The sequence below is a fragment of the Pyrgilauda ruficollis genome, unplaced genomic scaffold (genome assembly GCF_017590135.1).
Source record: "Pyrgilauda ruficollis isolate IOZ18807 unplaced genomic scaffold, ASM1759013v1 scaffold30, whole genome shotgun sequence".
Classification (NCBI taxonomy): Eukaryota; Metazoa; Chordata; class Aves; order Passeriformes; family Passeridae; genus Pyrgilauda; species Pyrgilauda ruficollis.
The window spans coordinates 2,577,383-2,585,400 of NW_024524378.1; the positions used below are offsets into that span (position 1 = coordinate 2,577,383).

An 8,018-nucleotide genomic window follows, 5' to 3' on the forward strand; every position below is an offset into this window, starting at 1 on the left:
TTCCTTCCTAAATCAAGAGAGATAGTAAACTGCTCACTATAAACTCTCAGTTTAATTCTTCATGGTTAAAACAACTCAAGGCAAGAATTATAATCTTAGTGAGAGTCCCCTCGTCAGAGTTTAAAGGAATCTCTGAACTCACATAGGCACTGGCTACTATGTCAGAGGACCTTCCTTTAAGCCATCCTGACACAACTACACCACCCTGTGAAGCTGCCTGGTCTTTCCAGGAACTAGCAACAAAGTCCCAGTACTTTTCAAACCAAGAACTGGAGATGATGAGCTGTCTGGTTTTTGCCTTGCAATAAATCACCAAATCCAACAAGCAGCTACTTCAGTCCAGAAGCAGCACAAACCAGAGCACATACTCAAAAATCCACAGGACTTGCCTAGATATATACCAGACAGTTGAGCCAAAAATATAAAATCACCATATTAGATCTCATGTCAAGACAGTAACTGCAGTTATGGTTGTTTCAGTATTTCTTATCCCACATGAGAAAAAAAATACACATTCAAATACAGAACTTCAAGCAGCAGGATACTTGGGATGCCTGATTCCTGGACTTCAGATAGGCTCTCCTGTCCAGGAACAGGTAAGGTTTTGAAAACATTTGTTATACTCTGAACAACTAATTAAGATGCATCCTTGAAATTTACCACTCTCTCACTGTCATGCACTTTTATCTCAGCCTTATCAGAATTATTTTTGAACATCTGTTAGCCTCATCATTACTCTCCTTCTCTCAATCCTCCTTCTACTGAGCACTACAAACCAGGTCAGTTGAATTGCCTTTCTGGCTGTTAATCTTCAACTTGAAGAAATACTAAACTGCCTTTCTCTACAGTACAGACTGACACATGCTTTCCTGCAAGGCCCTTTACCAAGTAGCATTTCAGCTTTGAATTTCAATCTCAACAGCTACATTGATGGATCCTCTTTGAAGGAAAGAATATTTACTCATAACTTGTCATCAACTCAGACTTCCCACTTACTAGCTCATCTAAGTTAATACCAAAGACTTGAACAGAGTTCCTCAGTTTCTGTTATGTAAGAGCTTGTTTCACATTTCTCCCAGAACAGCACTACCTACCTCAATGCTTTCTGTGATGAAGACTTTCTCCACGTTTTGTCCTATGACTGATGTCTAAACTTCTAAAATTCCAGCTTTCAGCTCAGCTTTAATCTTCACCTGAATTCTCTCCCAAAGGATGACCAGTATTTCTTCGCACATAGTGACTACCCACTTAACAAATCCTGTTTACCCTGTAAATAAATCCATAGGCTTCCTATTTTAAGATCGAGGACAAAAGTGCCTTTATTAAAGTCTTCCTTGGCCTTGCTCCATGTTCTGATCTGCTTTACCACTGGTCACACAGTTCCTGGTCTCCAAAGCTCTCCTATTTCTTTCAGAAATATCACAATCCTGGCAGGAGCTCCTCCCCACACCCCAAACTTCTCTGCTTGGCAAGGGATAGCCCACAATGGCTATGTCCATTTCAAAATTGCCATGGGACTAGACCCTCCCCACTCACAGCTACACAGAGCAAGAGAAGCCACTACAGCTCCATCTATTAGCTATTAAAAGATATGGGCATGTCACTTCCATGAAAACAAAACTTGAAACAAGAGGCTTTTCCTCTCCAAACGGTCATGAGGAACCTTTGGGAAGCTGCCAGCACACTGCAGCAGCCCCCTGCTCTGGCTGTCTGCTGCTGCCCATCCCCTTGCCACGACAGCATCCAGGGACTAACATGAGCCTTCATCAAGCTTTGGTGCAGCCAGCCTGCCCTCCCCACACCAACTTAGGCATCCTCCGTGGTTTTGGTAGAAAGCAGCATTATTAGGTGCCGAAACGCATGTTTATTTTGCCACATATCCTAATTATCTAGGGCTGGCAAGAAAACACATCTCCATTAAGCAAGCAGAAAGCAGTATGAATTGGAAAAAAGATTAAAAACCCAACAGGAAAGGAACTTGAAGAGGAACAAAATCTATGGGAAAGCTGGGGGGAGGGGAGTAGAAAGGGCAGGAAAGAGGAAAGAAAGTTTTGTTTTCAGAGCAGGACTGCCTCTGCTGCACAGAAGGAATCCTACTTTGTACATCTGATGTACACCTCCACAAACTGTTTTAAGTGACAAGCGCTTTGTAGATAGAGATCAAAATAAACTGTGGGGAGGTCAATTTCTTTCAAAATCACCAAGAAATGTGAAAGCCAGCTACCTGCTGAAGTTCTAGCAGTAAACAGAAAGCTCAGCTGAACAGCCTAAAAAGTGGCTCAAGGACATTAAAATAAAGTGCTTGCAAAACTATCCAGCACTGGATTTCCCATATGCCACCTACTCCCAGGCAGGTAAGTTGCTGCATTGCTCTCCCCAAACACAAGCTCATATTTAAATGAAATCTGAACAGAATAACCTCAAGGATCAGGACCATATAAGTGAAATTTTATTTTCCCCTCAGAACCATTAGGAAGAGGGCAGACATTTTGGCTGCAATGACTTTTTCCAGACAATTGATTCCCAAAGTTATTTATTCCCCACCATTCCCCTCAAGGCCTTCTCGTCACAGCAATTGTCTATGTCAGAGGAAGGTTGGACTCCGCTCCCATGAAAGCCAAGCAAAACCACACCCAAAATAGCTATATAGGTCACTACAGAGCAAAGCAAGCCCTACATCATGCCAGCAAGGGCTTCTGGTTAGTTCCCACATGCCAATGAGCTTTCAGTCATGTGCTACAATGTTCTACTAAAACAGTAGCTTATATGGTATATAGCACTCTTTTATTGAATCGCAACTTTTAAAATAAAATGTTTAAATTATGTTGTACCCCTCCTTTTTTTTTTTTTAAGGACAATGCATTTAGCATAAGGGCAGCAAAACAACCACAGTGTTTAGAAACAGCTACGGAACAGCATCCAGAGAAGAACCCAAGTGGCAGCACAAAGATCCTTGGGTTTGGCTTGGCTTCTTCTACGTGCATGTTTACATCTCAGAAAAGTCACAATGTTGGAAGCTAAGAGCTAATCAGCTTTTATATACTTAAGAATACCCTTAAGAGCTTTGTTGTCATATTTGGGCTCTTGGAATGTGTCCTTTAGGTCATAACCTCCTTTTTATTTTTTGCATCATGCCTTCCAACCTCATTTTCCAAGACAGAATTTGGTGCACAACTACGACGTGGCATTTCCATGACTGCTGATCTTGGGTAAGATGCGAATCACTGAAAGTTAGTCAGATTGTGCAGGTGGAAAGAAATCAGGAGGAAAACTTCCATCAGGTTTCAGTATCTCATCAGAACCCTAATAAGAACATGGGATGTTTCTGCGTATTGTACCTCATTCCTTCCTCTGAGTTTTGAAAATTAAATCATAGCTGGAGTTTCCCTTTGCCTTTTTACCACTGCTACAATATAGACAGTATTTAAGACTTTCTTCCATTAAAATCCAGCAGTTTGTGCTAACACGCTACTTATGGAAATATAAATGATGAGAAACTATGGAGTTAATGTCTGTCTTAAAGATGAAGCTAAATGGTGAAGCTAAATTAATACATAACTTTTCTGTTGGAAAAGTGAAGGCTAAAGCCTCAACTACACACAAAAGATTCATTTGTCAGAAAGACAGTTTAATTATTTACTAAAATTTGCAGTTTTCTCTTGTATACAGGGAACATTAAAGTAACATAAAAGTATCACCCATGTTACTTATGGGCATCAGTTAATCAGCTCATAAATCTGAGCAGTTAGCGATTTGTTCACAGCAGACAAATACATAAGGGTTTGGAAGTGAGGATTTAAGGGAACTGGAGGAAGGAAGACCTTCACAAACACACACACCACTTGTCACACAGTTGCCTGTACCCTTGCCAGCCACACACATTTCTCTGAATAACACCAGATTCACAAGAGCAAATACCGACCAGCACATTCTAAAGGCTTTCCATCTGAAACTTAATGTAAAAATGAATGGGAAATAAGGAATAGAGGTAATGCACAGGATTCAAGGCGACACCTGCATTTATATCCACCCTCCTTCTTCCTGGTTACTTTCTTCCACCTCTTCCTTCCCACCTTAGCAACCTCTACCTATCACACCACACGCTACAAACAAAACCAAACCCCATGGCAAAATGCAGCCTTGCTGCCACACTCCAGCAGCTCCGAGAAAACCTGAGAAGCCCCTATTACTCAGGTCTTTCCAGCTTGACAGAAAATCATGTCTGGGTTGCCTTTGTTTAGGTTTTGTTGTATCCTCACACTGCAGGTTCTCCTGCCCGCAGAGCTGCCATCCGTGGGGCACAGACCTGGCACGGAGCCTCCCTGTGTGCCGGGGCAGGACAGGCCCGCTGACCACAACACCCACCCAGCCATGCCAAGCCCAGACTGAGCAGCACATCCTTCTTCAGTACCTGCTTGCAGCTTTGCCATCGGCCTGACCCACCTGGACTCACCAACAACTTGTTTTATGTCTTATAAAAGTCCTAATATTATTTGAGTGTTAATGGGAAATACTGCAAACATTCATCAAAAGCTTTTCTGTTCAAAGCAGCAAATAACTCATGTGGGAAAGAAACTACACTCAAGTTAACTGACCCCTCCACACAGACAGGGAAACCTTTACAGTGCTCCTTTGACACAACTCTTCAGGCTTCTGCATTAACCAAACCCAAAAGGAACTGGTCACATCTGAAATCTCCCATCACTGCACAGAGATGTGATTGCAATAGAGAGTGTTCCACTAAACCTCATTTTTACTGACATTGTTACAATGCAAAATCCCTAGAAATTTTTATTTTCCTAAAAGGACTGTGTGATCCCTGCCTGTGATCGAAACTTTCCTTCATCACTGAAGAGGCGATAAAATAATTTTGGGTTACAAATATGAGGCTTTTTTCCCGTTTAAATAACCTAACCATGATTTACAAGCAATAACAGAAATGTCATCACATTGTTAAATATTTAGTAAGATATTTGGTCAAATATGATTATCCAATTAGTATCAGTAAATCAGTAATTCAGTTACACTGGCAATCACAAGCATTTAATACTCTTCTAAGAGCATGTGCAATGGCTTTAATAATGTTCTTTCTAAAGTTCTTAGTAAAAACAGCTCAAAAGAGACTGAAAAAAAGCAGTTCAGGTAAACAGAAAGACATGACAAGATGCGTGAATCTGTGGCATTCACCAATACTTTAGCAGGGGAAATTTTGTTTCGCAAAACTGTTTCAAACTTCACATTATGTCTAAGACCAAAAATAATTACTTTTTCCAAGCAACTGTGGTTTTAACCTAGAGGAAAATAGTACACTATCATAAGGATCTCTGCAAAACCCTGAGCACATTTACAACACCAAACAAGAAGAAACAAGCCGTACTTCCCATTTTTGGTAGCTGGAGATAGGAAAATATACAGAATGTAATTGTTCTGATCACCTGTTACAAACCTCAGAAAGAAATGGTTAATTTCCCCCAGACTGCATCTTATTTTAGAAGTGATTACTAGAATTTTTCTGCTGGTGTTATAAATGCAGACCTCTTCAAAGGAGCTCTCTCTAACTGTCACCTCACCGTTAAGTTTGTAAGCAACCTGGACATCTAAAATATGGTCTATGCTGAGCAATGCAGGTTTTTTTATTATTAGTTTTATTTTGTTAATAAGAAAAAAAAAGTGTTGGAAACTTTCACGGTGGAAACTAGAGAGCTTGGAAGTTCCTCTCTTAGCAGCACCCAGCAATGGAGAGGAAAGTGTTCTGCATACGTGCCCCAAGCATCCAGCTACATTTAGCTTTCAGCCTTTTTATTATCATTGTCAATGAATGGGCCCCAGTCAAATTAAAGCTGCCATTTTAGGTTAAAGACTGGAGAGCCTCTGTTGTGCAACAGCGAGACAAAAACACTCCAAGCGACAGATGCAGCACTCTCATTGGAAAATGATAGATTTCAACTTTTATAAAAAAAAAAAAAAGAATAATAATAATTACAGATCATGCTTTTTAATATGAATTATATATTGATACTCACACATTACCGCAAACTAACGGGATTTATAATTGGGAAAAATCAGCTACCCATGCTGCTAAGGTCATAGTCATTAAGATTTTTTTGCCGTCGTTAGAATGGATGATCTGTGAGGAAATGAACAGAAACATTTTTTGTTCAACTTGCTTGTTTGTACCTCAGCTAGTCCCGTATAACACGAGAAAAGAAAAAAAGGAAAAGGGAAAAAAAAAAAAAAAAAAAAAGGCTAACACATTCTCCCGAAAGCCATCTTCCAGGATAAACACTGCCCGCGATCTGCTTTGATGAGAGTAAAAATCAAGACGAACATCGACACAGAAACAAACTTATCGCACCGAGGTTATTCTGATATTCCCCAAGCCAAACATCCGCGGAAGCCCAAGTGGCACGGGAAATTAAAAAAAAAAAAAAAATAAAAAAAAAAAGAGATTTCTCGCAAATGAAAAAATCGCCCTTTTCTGTAGTGGGGAGGCACGCTCGGCCCCTTCCCAAACGAAAACAAAGGCAGAAAGTGGGTAAGTGCGGGAGAGTTGCGCGGCGCCGCGCGGCCCCGCAGCGGACAGGGAGCTCCCGGGCATCCATCGCTACTTTCCTTTTGTCCATTGTCTGTTTAAAAAACAACTACTTTAAACCCGGGCGTGAGCGGGCTGTCGGGGGGAGCCGGGGAAACCGGCTCCATTTCCAGCCCGTGCCCACGGCCACCCCCTTCCCCGGCACCCCGACCCGCCCCCCCCGAACACCCACCCGCGAAGACCGGCCCGGCAGCGCGGGGCGCGCCCGGAGGGGCTCCCCCGGCGTGGGAGCGCGTCCCCTGATTTAGCGCTACCGGGATAAATGAAGGCAACGTAATGATGGCTGCTCATTGCCTGCAGCGCCTTCTCCCTGAGACTCACTAACAACCCTGCCCCCCTCCCCCCGCCACCGCTCTCTCACACACCCGCGCACACGCACAGGCGCTGCCCGCTCCCCGCCGCCCCGCACGCAGCGCCCGCCGCCGGCCCCGCTCCGCTTCCCACCGCGCCCCGCGGACCGAGCGCGGCCGGACCCCCCCTCGCTCCCCGCCCTGACCGCTTTGGCCTCAAACCACCTTTTTCCGCTCACCCTCAAAATGGCCCGGAACGGGGTGGGGGGAAGCGCGACGAGGGGAGCGCCCCGGCCCCGACCCCATGTGCGCGGCGGCGGCAGCGCCTCCCGCCCGCCCCGGCTCCGCGCCGGCGGAGCGAAGGTACCCGGCGGGGTGAAACCCCTATTATGCGGCGTCCGCCGGCACCGCTCCGGCTGCCTCGGGTAGCGTTCTCCCTTCCCTTCCCGTCCCCTCCCTCTTTCCCCCGCTCCCCTTTCTTCTCCGGCCGCCGGGGAGCGCCGGCCGCCCCCTGCCCCCTCCCGGTGCCGCCGGGGCAGGACGATCCCCCCGCCGCGCGCACCGGCGGCCGGAGCGGCACCTCGTGCTCCCGCCTCCCTCCTCCTTCTCCTCCCTCCCCGCCCGCCTTCCTGCCGCCCGCCGCCACCCACCGCCCGGCCTCCGCTGGGGGTGCCCCCGCTGCGGCCCGGGCCCCGGCCCCGGCGACCCATGTGCCTGCGCGGAGCGGGGCGGTGCCGGGCCGAGCCGGGCCGGGCCGTGCACGGCAGGGAAGCGCCCTCACTTTGTTAGCGCTTGTTGTGCCGACGCGGCCGCCGGGAGCCGTCAGCGTGGTCAGCGGGGGAAGCGCTCCCGCGGCCATCCCGGCCGGCGCTGGGCCCCGCCGCCCCCGCCGCGCAGTTTCGCTCAACTTTTCCCGGATTTTTAGTCACCCTCCAAACTTGCGGAGAGGAGCGCAGGGGGGAGAAGAAGGGAAGGGGAAGGGGCGCCGGCGCTCTGGCTCCCCGTGCCCTCCCCTCCCCCGAGGCGAGGCAGGCGGCCGGCCGGCCGGCCGCAGCACAACAAAAAGCCATTTACACCCGGGGAAGTGCCCCGCTGAGACACCCCCCTCAACACACACACCCCCCCCCCCCCCCCCC

General features: G+C 46.7%; 1 protein-coding gene across 4 annotated transcripts in view; it reads right to left on the reverse strand.

Moving 5' to 3' along the window:
• The window catches only part of CHD7 (chromodomain helicase DNA binding protein 7), a 133,573-nt gene that overhangs the window by 124,867 nt on the left and 688 nt on the right, over positions 1 to 8,018 (reverse strand). For 3 of the 4 annotated variants that reach the window (XM_041473800.1, XM_041473801.1, XM_041473793.1), the window contains exon 2: positions 6,024 to 6,127. The exons of the other annotated variant lie outside the window; for it this stretch is intronic. The gene's annotated coding sequence lies outside the window, so the exon portion shown is untranslated. The remainder of the gene's footprint in view (positions 1 to 6,023; positions 6,128 to 8,018) is intronic. 4 annotated transcript variants of the gene reach the window in all.